This window comes from Python bivittatus, unplaced genomic scaffold (assembly GCF_059951505.1).
Source record: "Python bivittatus isolate LINGU-HERP-01145 unplaced genomic scaffold, Pbiv_v1 ctg000670_np1212, whole genome shotgun sequence".
NCBI lineage: Eukaryota > Metazoa > Chordata > Lepidosauria > Squamata > Pythonidae > Python > Python bivittatus.
Window position 1 is genome coordinate 6,422,877 of NW_028277094.1, and position 16,845 is coordinate 6,439,721.

A 16,845-nucleotide genomic window follows, 5' to 3' on the forward strand; every position below is an offset into this window, starting at 1 on the left:
GGAGCAACTGAACGGCAGGGCTGATACAATAACATCAAGAAAAAAAAATTATACATGCTCAGCGAAAGATTTATATGATCTGAAGAGAAACCAGAGTAAGCAAAGCTTGGTTAATATTTTGTTTTGCCTTGTTTTGTTGGCTCAGAGTGTCAAGCTAACCCTGTTTTATGACTGAGTGCATTATGCAAACCCAGAACGTGTGTTAATTCAGTAACCACATTAATTGCAGTGTAGACTGGATATAACTTTTCTTTTTGGGAAGGTCCAGGGAGATCCAAAGTGACAGCCACTGGCTTCCAAATGGGGCCCCAACATGGCAAGTGAAGTCCTGCCCCTTTTTACACGAGTGCAATGGGTGTGACCCTCATTAAAACAGGGCATGCCTGCTACTTTGAAACTAGTGATTGATGGGAAGGTATGCAGCTATTAACTGAGTTGACTTGAATCTACTTGGGTACTTTTAATTGCCTCCTTCTCCTTTCCTTTATTTGTTAACAGTCCTTTCAGCAATTTTACTATATTTGCAATATAATATAATAATATAATATAATATAATATAATATAATAGGCAGTTGCCTTGAACTTTCCTGGAGAAGCAGGCTATAAATGATTAAAATCAATATTCATAAGTAGTGAAATGAATTAATGGAGGTAAGAGAAATGGAGGGCGGTCAGCCAGCAGCTTAATCTGCAACCGGAACATATTCTACCTGGCAGTTTCTGCAGATGAAACAAACAGGGGCTCTTCCTCTCCAGAACCCATAGAAGAGAACAGGTTCTCTAGAACTTGAGCTAGACTCGCGATGCCATTTCAATTCGCAGTTTTGTGTGACGCGGTGCCCACCGCACCGGCCAGGCTCATTTCTGACTAAAACTATCATTAAACTTTTTTTTTTAAAAAAAAACAGTCCATTTCCTGGTTTGTATTGACACAACCAAAACACAATTTTAAATTAACTTCAGGGGGCATTTAATTGGTGACTGTACTTTTTTGTACCTGGAAACCAGGCAGGAGTCTAAATCCCTCCCTTTGTTTTCATTTTATTGAAGAGATTAAAATAATTAAGTGCTTATTAGCCTGGAGCTGGCCTTTTTCTGAAGAACCTTCTTATATAATTGGCAAGCTGCCATTTTCCCCTTTCCTGACTGCCACTCAGTTTAGATGCTGTAAAGGAGAATAAAAGGCCATTGCTTTAATCATACAGGGAACACGTTTTGTTGACCCAACCAGCAATGCTGGGAACGCTAAACATTCTCTTATGACTAATCCTTCATCTTTCACAACGGTTAATAAATTAACCTGTGATAAAAATACCAAGAAATACACAGCCAAATGTAGGGCAACATCTTTCTTCCCCTTGAATCTGACCTTGCCTATTCATAACATAATTCATTACATGAAATGTCTTTATTGATCATTTTCTCTTAAGGCTGCTAAAGTCATCCACATAAAATACAATTTTCTCTAGTGACTTATACAGTTCCTCAAAACTCTGACCTTCTACCTGCCAATTTGAATCAGGAAACACAGAGAAACTATAGTCTATGCCCTAAAATACTCTCCTAGAGTCCTCCCTCCCACTTTTTTTTAGCAACAATATGGAAGTGATTTCCCATTGCCGCCTTCTGGATATTTTGTTTTGTTTTACTAACAATGCTTAGCCTACCGCTCTGGGATTTTATGGTGATCTCCCATCCCAAGCCAGCCAGGCTTGAAACAGCTTAGCTTCCAACCCAGGCATGATCAGACCTGATCAGCTACTGCCATTAGATTTCCAACTCAGACATGATCAGAAATGGCCACTAGATTTCAAAGGAGAGAGAAAAGCTCCAGATTTTGCTCCAATGAAAAAAATATAAATTCTGGCTTTACCAATTGCACCCTTTCTATGTGACCATCATGTAAATTTGGCAGTTACCGTCCCAGTTACCTTGTTAAAAGCAGTTCCAGCCACCAAAGGATCAGCCTATAACATATATAACTAATATAGGAATACAGAAGTAATAACAGTAGAGGATTAATTAAAAAAGAAGGAGAAGGAGAAGGAGAAGGAGAAGGAGAAGGAGAAGGAGAAGGAGAAGGAGAAGGAGAAGGGGAGATGATGATGATGATGATGATGATGATGATGATGATAGCTAAATGATAATATAGACTTTGACTGTAAAAGGGGAATAACCATACAAGCTAAATCTTTGGGAAATGAACAATGCCCATCTCACCGAAATCACTGGATTCTGTCCAAACTACAAAATTTACAGAAAGCATAGCAGAGTTATACCAATTCATCTTGAGTTTTAAGGTGACTAGACAGTCTGCAGCCAAAAGAAAAGGAAAATCTGAAGAAACCTGCTGTCTAAAGGCAATATTTCTGTTTCATGTCCTGCTGTTTGACTAGACCCTTTCTTTGATAAATTATTTTAATTCACAGCACATGCTGGTTGAACGCTGGGTGGCTGAATATGTGCATGTCACCTGCTGATGAAATACCAAACTTCTGAAGTCTGAAGGAATTTCATAAAAGCCTAAGAAATGAGGGAAGGAAGGACTGACAATTTTATTTCTCATCCCCTGCATTCAATTTGTCAAATAGCATAGAGTTAATAATAGGGCTGTGCTGATTCAGTTCAGAGATTTGATTCAAAAGCAGTTTGATTGAATTGTGAAATCAAATCAGCTTTCCCAACTGGTTTGTTGGACTGCTTGCTGCTGAATCAATCCAATGATTTGAAGGCCTTTTGTACATGCGCAGAAAGACTTTTTCCCAAATCAAGTCAGCTCAATTTCACAAACTGACTTGAAAATCCACAGTAAATGGTGCCAATCAGCTAATCAATCATAGAATTGCACATAAATCTGATAATGCAGATTAAAAACACAACTGGAACAACCACGAGTAATGTGGGTAAAATATATGAAACTTTCATCAAAAGACTTATGTCCTAGTTATTTAGCAGACAAAATTGATACTCAGTTGAGGCTGATGCTTCATTTCTTGGGCCTAACAGTTAAGAATATGAGCAGCAAAATTTCATGCCAATTTTGCTTTAATCATGACCTCATCACTGGCCTCTTTTAGATCTAAAAGTCTACAAAGCTAAACAGCAGCAAAATTGCATTGAGACATTATTAAGACTTATGAATACATTGGGAACATCAAAAGAATCATGCAGTGGACAAATTTTCACTATCTTGCTTCTGTAGCCTACTGAGATAAAGCTGGGTCCTTCTAAACAGTGGCCAATAATATAGTATTCACTGATTTTTTGTGTGTGTACAGTTGTTATTAGATGAGTATGATTCAGTCTCTTTGAAGGTAGCTAAATTTTGTTATACTGCCTGTAAAATTAGGCAGACTTTTATTATCCACTGATGAATCCACCACCACTTGCAATATTTTATTTTATCTTGTTTTGTTTTTACTTTATTTTTATTTTTAATGCATTTTTGTTAGCAATTCTGGTCAGTGACGGTCATAAAAACTATTCATATTCATATTCACTTAGATTACTTGATCTTCAAGGATGCTCAGGCAATTGAATAAGACAGTTTTCATTTGGTTGGAGGAGATTCATAAAAATGAGTAGCACGCCTTCCTTTGAGACTCAGATGAACGCATCATGACAGAGGGGTTAACTCGTTCAAATGAAGAGAAAGCTGATCGAAAACAAGGGTTCCTTGACTGGGAACCAATATAAATGGGCATATTAAGAGTTTGCTTGTTGTTTGGTGTTGGCAGTTGGAATATGAAAAGGAAGGACAAAGAATAACCAAAATGTATTTTATGATGAGGCAGAGAACGTCCAATAAGTCAGATTTTTATAAAAGGAAGGGCACTATATTTTTACATTAAGTTGTTTGTTATTAAACAGGTCTGAAATAAGTCCTAGTGATTTTTGTGAAACTAAATTAGGTGTGCATATACAATGCAGGCACCCACAGACATTAACTAACCATTTCTGTTTCGATGATGCATAATTACATACTTATGCCCACAAAGAGATGTAAACATTGTCTGAAAACACTGGGAAGAGTATGGAAGTCTGGTGATTCTGACTGGTACCATTGGAATAGAATTGGCTTTTAGTACTTTCCTGGTGATCCTAAAATATTTATTCTGCATTAGGATTTTTGGGGTGGAGGATGGGGTGAAGGGGAGAGAGAGGTTTAACCTTCTTCTCCCCTCCCCAGCAGTCACTGGAAAGGAGCTAAATTTTCTCCTCATTAGTCCTGCCTGTTAACTTCAAATGGATTACAAATAGCAAGAAAGACAGAGGGAGGGAGGGAGGGAGGGAGGGAGGAAGATAAAAGGGGGGGGAGAAAGAAAAATGAGTTGTGAGTGCCAAACAGAATTTTCCACCTGAAATCTTGATTCATGAAGCAGGCTTGGATACATCTGACAATACTTTCTCTGAAAAGGGCAAGGACTGAATCAGTGAGGAGATCAAACGTCCATCACACAGAGATCAGATTGCCATTTAAGATTAAGATTAACAGCCTCATGATGGCAGGAAGAAGCTTTGAACAGAACGCAGTATCGCTAGGGGGGTGATGGAGACAATGGGGTATGCAAGCAATTGGGGCTCAGAGGCATTAAGATGCATTAGTTCAGTTGAAGCCCAAAAGCACCCATGTTGGGAAAACAAACCCTTCAGTTATGGGCATAATTTGGCTAATTCTTCTAACCTCACACCATCGGCCTCCACAATTAAGATGCAAAGAAACTGTTCCTGGGCATCTCACTAACTGCTGGCTTTCCTGTCCACCTCCATTAATGGCATAAATGAAACAAATCCAGATATCAAGAGACACAGAGAGAGATCCCAACATGATTTATTTGCAAATCAAGTAACACGTTTATAGCTGGCTTATAAAAAGAGTTACAAGGAAAGAAAAAGAATGAGAGATTACTGCATATTGAAATAAACCATACAAAGCTGTGGTCTAGAAGCTTTTTCTGATGTACTTAAACATACTAAGTATTTCACTCAAAAGGAGATATTTAAAATAGCCCCCTCCTTTTATAGTCTAAAGAGATAAATCCCATCACTTCAAGGTTCTATCTCCTGTGAACAAACCAGAGGAGATGTTTGACTGAGTCCAAGGGTCATCCATACCCAATGTCTATAAACACTCCTGTTTTTCTCCATTGCACTACAACGAAGTGTTTATTCTACTATAACTAATGTTCCAGGGCAGTGTTTCTTATATTTTCTAAGCTGAAGGAATTTTTTTCTAAGTCATTTGTTGAATAACTGCTGCAAATCTCATATGGAGGAGAGTTGTTGAGGGTTCTGAGAATTCTATGGGTCTGGAATCAGTTCATCGAGGCTTGGCAGTTCTCCTCAGTTACATTTATCCAAAAAGGAGCTTACCCTGGGGATTTTGCAATTCACGTCTGTATTAATGGAATCTATTTTGCAAAAGAAAAAAGAAATGGTGATTTGCATTTTAAAAATGTAAATATTTACATATGACTTAGATAAATCGGTGAAAGACTACTTGTCATCTCAGTACATTGAGAATATTCTCTATCAGTGGATTTCAAAAAAGAAATCTGTATAGAAAAATACAACACTGGAATTCTGTCTTAACGATGCAGGCAGACTGTTATTAATAAATAGAACCCTTTCATATTATGTTCTCTTATCCAAAAATAATCCCTTAGCTAATTGCAATTCCCTTCTCCACCCCCACCCTCCCACCCCCAACAGTTTATAAATCCTCTTTTAAGTTCATCCTTGTATACTTTTGGAATACCTTCTTCCTTAGCTTGTTTGGAAAGAGAAAGCAAAGCATTTTAATGCAAGTTGGGTGACAAGTGAAATGGATGCAATTCTGAAATCAATTTCGTAGAAGTGTGGTTCCCATGACATGAAGCAATTTAATTCCTTGACTGTAAAACAAATGGGAGGAAGAAAGAATACTTTTAAATTGGGGTGGGGGAGCAAAACATACTGCTGATTTTTCTAATCTCTTGTATTAATTTTATTAGCTCATAAGACATTGCTGCCACAGTAACACCAGATGGGTCTGAAGATATGATAGCTTTTTAACAATATCCTGTCATCTCTGACTGCTCTTGTAAGTGTTCTTTCTTTCATTCAAAAGATCAATGGACTCTCAAAGCATGAACAAGCATAAATATGTAACATTTGTTACAAGGACGTTTATATAAAAGAACATGATAACAATCAAATATATTCCAATATATTGTGGAAATATGAGATGTTTCCTTAAAACCACTTGGGTGGGATTTGTGATGTTGAAAATGGCCAATCTCTCTAAATGCATTCAGGAGATAAGATGTTTTAGTCCTGATTTTTTTGTTTCCTGCTGTTTTTCTGTCACTCACAATATATTAACTATTATGGGGTGAGAAAAATGAAGGAGCTCTTTAAGTCTGCATTTAAACCAAAGACTAAAATGATGGGCATGGCCTGTCTGGTGCCAGACAAGTTTTTAAAGCCTTAACAAGAGAGAAGGGGTGGAAGAAACATAACATCTCCTCCCGGTTGGCTTGAACATATCATGTAGCTTTCTTGGCAACCATACTGTTACTCTTGCCTCATTTGGGGATTTTTTAAAAACTTTTTTTTAAACCTAGTTTACAGCTCTGATATTTCCTGGTGGGATCGGTTGCTAAAATCGCTTGATACTGCATAGTTTCTTGAGCCATCAAAGCCCTCAGAAAAACAACCACAGCAGAACTATTCTTTTTGCCAGTATGTATAGCTTGGTGGGTTTATATCTGGCCAAAGCAAACCAGATAATGGACAGTCTCCATTAGACTAAAAATTCTGCACAAAAACAGGTTTGTAGCTTGGTCAGCCCTGGGCTGCTCTCAAAAATTTGTGTGCTCCTAGAAGAATTCATCAAAAGTTCTCAGAGATGAACTTTTTTGGTATTATTTTTGTTGAACAGTAGTCGACAAACATTTACAAGCAATTGAGTAGCATGAATCTAAAACATAAAAAAGGAAAAAAAAGAAGAAATTCTGCTAAAAATAAAAACTAGAAAGAGGTAACATGCCATTTCTATATTTGCTATATACTGTATCAATTGTATTGCTGCTAGTAAGTCTGTTATAGTTAAGGTAATGTATGAAATCCAGATTTGGTAGAATTGTGGAGCCCACCTTTGACGTCTCCTTATTCTAACTTTATCTATTGGATCCAGTTTGGTGTAGTGGCTAAGGCGTCAGGGTAGAAACTGGGAGACTGTGAGTTCTAGTCCCACCTTAGGCATAAAATCAGCTGGATGACCTTGGGCCAGTCACTTGCTCTCAGCCCTAGGAAGGAGGCAATGGCAACCACTTCCACAACGTTTTGCCAAGAAAACTTCAGGGACTTGTCCAGGCAGTCACCAGGAGTCCATACAGGCTCAAAGGCACCCAAAATAAAAAGAAAAAAGAAAAACCACTTTATCTCTAACCTTTTCTGGCATGGCAGTTGAAGAAGTCTTATTGATACACATCTCCATTGTTAGGTTGTCTAAGATGTTCTACTGTTGAACAGTTATTATTTTAGCTAAGATATGAACTTAAAAGAACAAAAGAAAAAGAAAAGAAAAAGAAAGACACATGGTTTGGACACTGTCAAAGTAGCAAGCAAAGTCTGGACTACTGGAAGTAGTGAGTTGGGAAGGTGAAACAGTTGAACCAATGCCCAGGAAGGTGGTGAGCTCCCTTGTGTTGGATGTACCCAAGCAAAAGCTGAAGAGACATTTTCCAAGGACTCTTTCATTCAGATTCCTGCCCTGAGGAACATGTCTGATTGGGGGTGGTGGTGAATATTCTTCTTTCCAACCTGTCATTCTATAATTCTTCCAAGTTGTCCCTGGCTACAGCCTGCCATTTTATTTTCCCAGAAACCAATTGGCATTGGTGTTCTGAGATAATTCTACTTTGTTTTCAGAGGACATCCAGAAACATAAAATGAACAGCAAGGAAAAATAAACATGATAAAATGATCCCCTTCCCAGCCACACCATTTATGACGTTGTCATCATAATCTTCTTCAAAGGATCTGGGTCTCTCCTTGTTTCTACTCTTACAAGAACTCTACAAACAATCATTGGTTGTGCATGCTACATTTCAAAAAATGATAAACCTCTACTCATTCCCATTTGTTTTATTTTGAATGGCTTTTACCAGGAATAAGTTTCGGATTTTAGACTTTTATGTTGGAAATTAGAAGGAGATATTTGACTAGAGGTTTTTTTAAAAAAAAAGAAAAAGAGAGAAAGAAAGAAAGAAAGAAATTATACTTTGGCACCAGAGGAAGTTTGATCAAAGCACTGCAGAGTTTGCTTTGATTAAAGAGTTTAGCACTGAATTCCTCAGGATATTCTATGTAAATATAGATCAGGTTTGAGACTGAAAGTCACTTTTAATAGAACATCTATGAGTCTTACTCATATGGAAAAGACAGATAAGAAATAGCATCCATAATGTATTGTGTTTGTGAGACAGAATTCTGAAAACTGGTTAAGATAAGGCCATTCCTTGGAATTTTCATCGACATCCCAAATATTCACAGAACAAAACACTACTAGGTGGGAGAAGAAATCTTGCCAGCTGGAAAACCCCATTTGTCCCATGGAAGATAGCATGGCAAACTAAAGAATAATCTATCTTTGGGTTCACCAATATTCAGGAAGTCCTACTCCAACTTGGTACCTTTCAAATGCTACTGTAACTGCCTCTTAGCATTTATGCTTATCGATAAACCTGGGGATTAAAAGGAATAAAAACTCCTCCACACCAAATGGGAAAAAGCAGGCAGCATGGAATTTCAAACAGCGTAGTATGATGTAGCCATCAGTGAATTCCAGAGTGAATTCCGGTCCCCCATCCTCATAAGCCAGATGATAATGTGAAGTGGGATTGACAGCACCTTTTCACTCCTTGACAGGACTGACCCTAAAAGTTGTATCTCAAGGAATTAGTGAACTTTTGGTATGTGTTGCCATGACAAAGGAAAGAGAACAAAGGCAGAGAAGGAGAATTTATAAGGTTGCAGCCACACTGCATGTCCCAAGGTCAGGATCCCATGCCTTGGCACTGCCCCGAACAACGTTCCCAACAGAACAACACTTGAATGTCACCAAAACGATTTGTGTCTTGCTGTTTTCTACATTACCGCCATTGCTTTCACCCATCTTCCTCACAGCACTTGACATCTCATTTCCTAATCTGCAAAGAACCGTACCAGACCTGTTTTGAAAGAAGGGTGTTCATTGTTATCTTCTATTAAAAACAAACAAACAAAAAAGGTTAACTTTTAACAGGATTTTTTTCCCCCGTCACTCCTTCCTTCAGCGTTGCAGCCTATGACTAAACTGCAGTGATTCATCACCCTCGCTCTGAAAGGGGCAAGGTTTTCTTTCAAGTCCTCCCTTTCATCTGTCAAAGAACTTTGCAGAACTGATTTTGAAGTGTCTCGGCTGACATGGTGCAAGCTTGGCCACCAAATTGGTCTGTTATCACGGCAGGTGACACCAGCCTTGCTATTTTAATTATTTGTGCCATCTTTTTGTACTGTTGCCTTTCATCTGCTCCCAGGTGGCTGTGTTTGGAAATCAGTCTCTTGTGAATAGAAGCTTTGTTGGAGTGTCAACCGCAGCCCTTTCTGCAGCTGCAGGAACAGTACAAAACAATTTGAATGTTTCTGCTGAAAAAAAAAACACCAGCAAATAGGACAATGCAGAATCTTCTTCTGTTCTGTCATGGTTCAGGATGCAGAATCTATCTATCTATCTATCTATCTATCTATCTATCTATCTATCTATCTATCTATCTATCTATCTATCTATCTATCTATAATAATAATATGAGTTCTTTCTCAACTGCAATGCATAAACCATAATGATTCACATCTTGCACTAAACTGTCATGCATGTGATGAGGGAAGGGTGATTTGAGCTCATGTGAACCCAGTTATTGTAATTTGTAAACCATGAATTAGGGCTTAGTATGAGTGAACCAGGTCCTTATGATTTTTTCAACACACTATGGTTTAAAGACAACCGTGGATTACCATGATGTGTGACCCCAAATCAGGGATTGATTTTTATAGGGCTGCAAGCTTTATGTAATCTGAATAAAGATTTATTATTGTTATTTTGAATGCTGGATAAAGCAGCATATGTATCTTTAAAATAGGGTTGCAAGATTGTGTAGTGCTTCAAAATTTTTACTGGAAATGATAGCTGAAGAATTGAAAGAGCGGTGATGCCTTTCAGAAAGTTGTTTCAACTCTTTGTTACACAAGAGTCTTCCTTCCTTCCTTCCTTCCTTCCTTCCTTCCTTCCTTCCTTCCTTCCTTCCTTCCTTCCATCCATCCATCCATCCATCCATCCATCCATCCCAGCAAAGTTTTAAATGTTTGTCACATTTTGTCAAGCCTCAGGAAACAAGAACCTTTGGATTTCTTGAAAGAACTTTATTGCCAGGAAGGTAATGCAACAGGGTCCTCTTGTTCAACTTACACCTGGTATAATTAAGGCAGAGTTGCTCTGGATCTCTTTCTCGCACTTCCCCCTTCTACTGGACTGAAATACTTCATTTTCAGTGGTCCTTTTTCTTCTTCCTCTTTCCCTGAGTCTGTTAGACATTTCCACATGCATTTACTTGTGCATGGATAACTTTTCTGCCAGTGGTAGTGGCTTCTCAAAAAAGTTAATGGTGACTCTACATCCTTTCATTTGCTTCCTCTTGGCCATGTCAACATGCATTCCTCCCATCCATGAGTCAGCAGGGAAGTATGCTAGCACAATTTGCACTGTTCAAATAAGGCTCTGTTCTGCCTAAATAACCAAGCTGATATGTCATGCTGTCCTTACAGTTTTGATGCACAATAAGGACAGTGGTGAGTGGATTCCCTTGGTTGTGTTTCTCCTCCCACAGTGAAACCAGCCAACTGGCAAAACACCTGCCAGGGCTTCAAGGTAGACCAGGTCAAGAAATAGATACCACATGAACTCTTTTGGATCTCTCCTTTATTGTTAAATGGCTTAATAGCCAATCTTGAAACCCTGGCAAAGATTTTCTCCATCTCCTCTTATAATAAGATAATCAAGGCTGGGCAAACATGAGTTTGTTTGTTTGTTTGTTTTCCTAGCCCCCTCCTATCTATCCAAGCTAGTCTCATATTTATATTGAATTCCTTCTCCAAGGCCATTCCCCTATTTCTTTACAACACCCACCTATCGTTCTCCTCTGGCCTGTTGGGGTGCAGATTTGGGGAAGTGTGGGCAAGTGCCTGGGTCAGAGACTTTAGTCAACTTTCAGGCTGTCTGAGTAACAGGTCATGGGTATGGTGCTGCTCATCAAGTGTTTGGGAACAGCACTAAATCGGTGTCTAAAATAGTCCAGCTGATTAGTTGCAGAGACGGAGGAGTAGCATGAGGTTAATTGGAAGACAGTTCCATTAATTTTGATTCTATGATTCAAAAGAATGCTAAGCACATATTTTATAAAAGGGGTTTATAAGGAGCCTGGGTAATGCCAATCAGACGCTTCTGCTGAAGACAGATCTCCAGCAGTACAGGACAAAACACCATAGAAAACAGTGTCCAACAACCAGAGAGAAGGACCATGCCTACAACAGTCTCAAAGGGCCAATGGCAGTTGAGCAATTCCCAGCCTGTCATCACCAACTTCATCAAAAAAGGACTGTAGATCATTTATATTAACTCTTTAAAAACCAGAACAGCTAAAGTGAAAATTTGGCTGCCTCCATCATAGGCTGGGAATTAGATAGATGTGACATCATGAAGACAACCCGTTAAAAACAGTTAACTAGGCAACTTTGTGCCACAGTTAGTGTGAAATGAGGATGAGCCCTTAGTGTGGTCTGTTGTTACCTATCTATTCAATAAATATGTGTGAGGGACCTGGACTCTTTTAGATTAACTTATCACCTTTTTCTTTCCTTTCTTTTTTATCCAATCCAATCACCACATTAAGTCCTCGCTTATGGCTCCCTGAGGGCCGATCTGACATTGAGCTTCATTTCCTGCATGGACAACTAGTGACAGTTTGATTGCTAAAGAGGTATTTTGCTTGGAAATCAAATCTCTCAGAACCATTTATACAATCAATGGAAACTGCAAAAAGTCAGTTTGGGGTCATCTTGCATTCGCTATTGTGTTTATTCTAATACAATTGCCAGTTTGACACCTCTGTAAAAAGATTTTGCTTGGAAAGAAGAACAAGGGTGTAGAGACAGGTGGATTTGTTAAAGAGTTAAGCAAATCCCACTTTGCATTACAATCCTATCAATCTTAGTTAGAGTTATAGCCAGGATTTTTACCTGGGCTTCAAACAAAATGGAAACGTCAGACTTATATGTATCCATAAACACATCAGATATTCTTGTAATTTTCTTACTAGGAAATTTGATGCCCCAAATAATGGGACTTTAGATAGCTAAAGGGGGTGTTGATCACTTTCATATACTGCATCCTAGAGCCCAACAAAGCATGCAGGAGTCTTTAGTCTCCCTGATGTAACCTGTTGGTTATCTAATCATGCAAATAGGATTGAGATGAGAGTCAGAGGTTGGTTTAATGGTTGTTAATCTAGCCTTAGTTTTTAAGGAGTTGTAGTTTCTAAGAAGAACTTGGAGATGTTGACAGTTTGTGAGGAACTCCTATTCTGTACCGCCTGCTTTAGAGAAGGAGAGTAACCTTTTCTGTACAGAAATAAATAATAAGTAAACGATAATACAAGGGGATATTTGGCCCATTTCAGGGAGTGTTTATTCAGAAGTATAACTCCTGAGCCCAGTTAAATGGCAGCCCTTGGCCAACCTTGGCTGATTTTAAAAGCTAAATAGGGTAGAACCTGGTTCATAAGCACAGTGGGAGACCATTATTAGACCTAGGGCTGACTGTTGAAGTTTTAAAAAAAAATTGAAAGAAGGCAATGGCAAGCCACTTCTATACTGGTGTTAAGAATACTTCATGGGTATGGACATGAAGTCACAAAGAGCCAAATTCAATTCAAATGAGATTTTGCGACTTTACTATATCCCCTCAATCAAAAAAGTGGGGGATTGTCAACTTAACCCTGAACTGAACCTCTGGGGAAAGGGAAAACAATGCTGTTCCATGTTCCCATGACTTCTACAGGGAAGAAGCAATCTGCTGGGGTAAAGCTTGAAAGTTCTCTAACACAATCTTTTTTCTTAGCTTACCTAGAGTATCTCTTGCTTCCCACTGTAGATATTGTAGGAGAAGAACCATGATACTTATGGTAGCAAAAAATCAGGAGTCTGGGAGCACCTTTTCTGACTAACAAATTTTATGCCTGTTAATCAAATTTGTTAGTTGGAAAAGATGTTGCAAGACTCCTTCTGTTTTTTTGCTAGAGTACCTTTGCAGTTCAGGAGAATAACATGGGTGGACAGTCACAATATGCAAACTAATTTCCCAGAAACAGGCTTTTATTTATCAGCATTTTCAGGGAAAATTCTCTAGCATCTTTTCTCTAGCAGCCTAGGGCTAGGGCTTGAACAGGAAAAGCCTCGGAAATGTTCTCTGAAAAATGGCCCCTGGAAAATCTCCTGCAAAGGTTATGTTCCACAGAAAATTTCTCCCCAGATCTTTCATGGGATCTCTGCATATTTTTTTTTTATTATTTTAATCTCAAAAGACTGCAATGCAGATTATTTTTTTTTTCTTCCTTCAAGATTCCCAAAAGCTCTCTGCAGAGCTAATATTTGAACAAATATTTCTAGTAAATAACATTATTCTAGCCCATACTTCTGGTTGATTTTATGTTATCCTTGAGACTTCTCTATGTCAGATCTGGGTCCTCCATAAGAGTATCAGTGAGGAATGTCTAGTGGGGAATCAAGCTGTGTGTCACATCAATCTCTGAGCAAAAGGGAGAGTTGAAAACAGAAAAGCCAAGGAAGCCTCTTGACTGCAGACTGATAGAAGATCTCGGATTATTTTTCAATGATGATGCCTATAAAAATTTCAGGGTAAGGTTATTTGCTAATTGAAGAAGCTAGGAAAACTTAATCATCGTGCTTTCATAAGGAAAGAGAGAAAGATGCCAGAGTTATGTGTCACCAATTATATCTTTGTTAAGCATGAAGGATGATATAATTGGGGTCACAGCACATACTGTGCAGACTTCTCCATGCCATGGCAACAGTGAGTGGGGTCTCAGAAGCTATGACAAATATTCCCAACTCTCAGCTGCTCTCTCCTGCCTCCTGGATCTTAAATCAGGGTGGTGCAACCTTCACTGGGACAAGGACTGCATCAGCCTCGGAAAGATGCTATGACTACTCATTGCAAAAGTAGGTGGGGACAAACCCTAAATCAAATATGACTTGAAAGATCTTAGTTGTTGTCTTTCAGTCAGTTGGTTGATCCGGGTTCTTCAATGAGACATCATTTCATCAGAATTATTTGTCAATCCCCTTCATGGATCACTGCCTTGTCATGGCGAAGGGGCTTGCGTAACTCAGTGAAGCCATGAGCTATACCGTGCAGGGCCACCCAAGACGGACAGGTCATGACAGAGAGTTCTGACAAAATGTGGTCCACTGGAGAAGGAAATGGCAACCCACTCCAGTATCCTTGCCAAGAAAACCCCATGGACAATGTTAAAAGGCTAAAAGATATGACGCCGGAAGATGAGCCCCTCAGGTCGGAAGGTGCCCAATATGCTACTGGGGAAGAGCGGAGGGCATTTCCAAGTAGCTCCAGAAAGAGTGAAGCGGCTGGGCCAAAGCCGAAAGGACGTTCAGCTGTGGATGTATCTGGAAGCGAAAAGAAGGTCCGATGCTGTAAAGAACAATATTGTATAGGTACCTGGAATGTAAGATCTATGAACCAAGGCAAGCTGGATGTGGTCAAACATGAGATGACAAGATTGAACGTCGACATCTTGGGAATCAGCGAACTGAAATGGACGGGAATGGGTGAATTTAATTCGGGTGACCATTATATCTACTACTGTGGGCAAGAAACCCTTAGAAGAAATGGAGTTGCACTCATAGTGAATAAGAGAGTGGGAAAGGCAGTAATGGGGTACAACCTCAAAAACGACAGAATGATCTCAGTGCGTATCCAAGGCAAACCATTCAATATCACAGTCATCCAAGTCTATGCCCCAACCACTGATGCTGAAGAAGCTGAAGTTGACCGCTTCTATGAAGACCTACAACACCTTCTAGAACTAGCACCAAAAAAAGATGTCCTTTTCATCATAGGGGATTGGAATGCTAAAGTAGGAAGTCAAGGAGTAATCGGAATAACAGGCAAGTTTGGCCTTGGAGTACAAAATGAAGCAGGACAAAGGCTAATAGAGTTCTGTCAAGAGAACAAGCTAGTCATAGCAAACACTCTTTTCCAACAACACAAGAGACGACTCTACACATGGACATCACCAGATGGTCAATACCGAAACCAGATTGATTATATACTTTGCAGCCAAAGATGGAGAAGCTCTATACAGACAGCAAAAACAAGACCAGGAGCTGACTGTGGCTCAGATCATGAGCTTCTTACTGCAAAGTTTAGGCTTAAATTGAAGAATGTAGGGAAAACCACTAGACCACTCAGGTATGACTTAGATCATATTCCTTGTGAGTACACAGTGAAGGTGATGAATAGATTTAGAGGATTAGATTTGGTAGACAGAGTGCCTGAAGAACTATGGACGGAGGTCCGTAACATTGTACAGGAGGCAGCAACTAAAACCATCCCAAAGAAAAAGAAATGCAAGAAAGCAAAATGGCTGTCTGATGAGGCTTTACAAATAGCTGTGGAAAGAAGGAATGCGAAAAGCAAGGGTGAAAGGGAAAGATATAAGCAATTGAATGCAGATTTCCAGAGAATAGCAAGGAGAGATAAGAAGGCCTTCTTAAATGAACAATGCAAAGAAATCGAGGAAAACAATAGAATGGGGAAGACTAGAGATCTCTTCAAGAAAATTGGAGATATGAAAGGAACGTTTAGTGCAAAGATGGGCATGATAAAGGACAAAAAAGGCAGGGACCTAACAGAAGCAGAAGAGATTAAGAAGAGGTGGCAAGAATACACAGAAGAACTATACAAGAAAGATCTTAATGTCCCTGATGTCCACGCTGGTGTGATCACTGACCTTGAGCCAGACATCCTAGAGAGTGAAGTCAAGTGGGCCTTAGGAAGCATTGCTAACAACAAAGCTAGTGGAGATGACAGTATTCCAGCTGAGTTATTTAAAATACTAAAAGATGATGGTGTTAAAGTGCTGCACTCAATATGCCAGCAAGTTTGGAAAATGCAACAGTGGCCACGGGATTGGAAAAGGTCAGTTTACGTTCCAATTCCAAAGAAGGGCAATGCCAAAGAATGCTCAAACTATCGCACAATTGCACTCATTTCACATGCTAGCAAGGTTATGCTCAAAATCCTACAAGCTAGGCTTCAGCAATACATGAACCGAGAACTACCGGATGTACAAGCTGGGTTTCGAAGAGGCAGAGGAACTAGAGATCAAATCGCCAACATTCGCTGGATCATGGAGAAAGCACGAGAGTTCCAGAAAAATATCTACTTCTGCTTCATTGACTATGCAAAAGCCTTTGATTGTGTGGATCACAACAAACTGTGGCAAATTCTTAAAGAGATGGGAATACCAGACCACCTTACCTGTCTCCTGAGAAATCTGTATGCGGGCCAAGAAGCAACAGTTAGAACCGGTCATGGAACAACCGATTGGTTCAAAATAGGGAAAGGTGTACGACAAGGCTGTATTCTGTCACCCTGCTTATTTAACCTATATACAGAGTACATCATGAGAAATGCCAGGCTGGAAGAATCACAAGCCGGAATTAAAA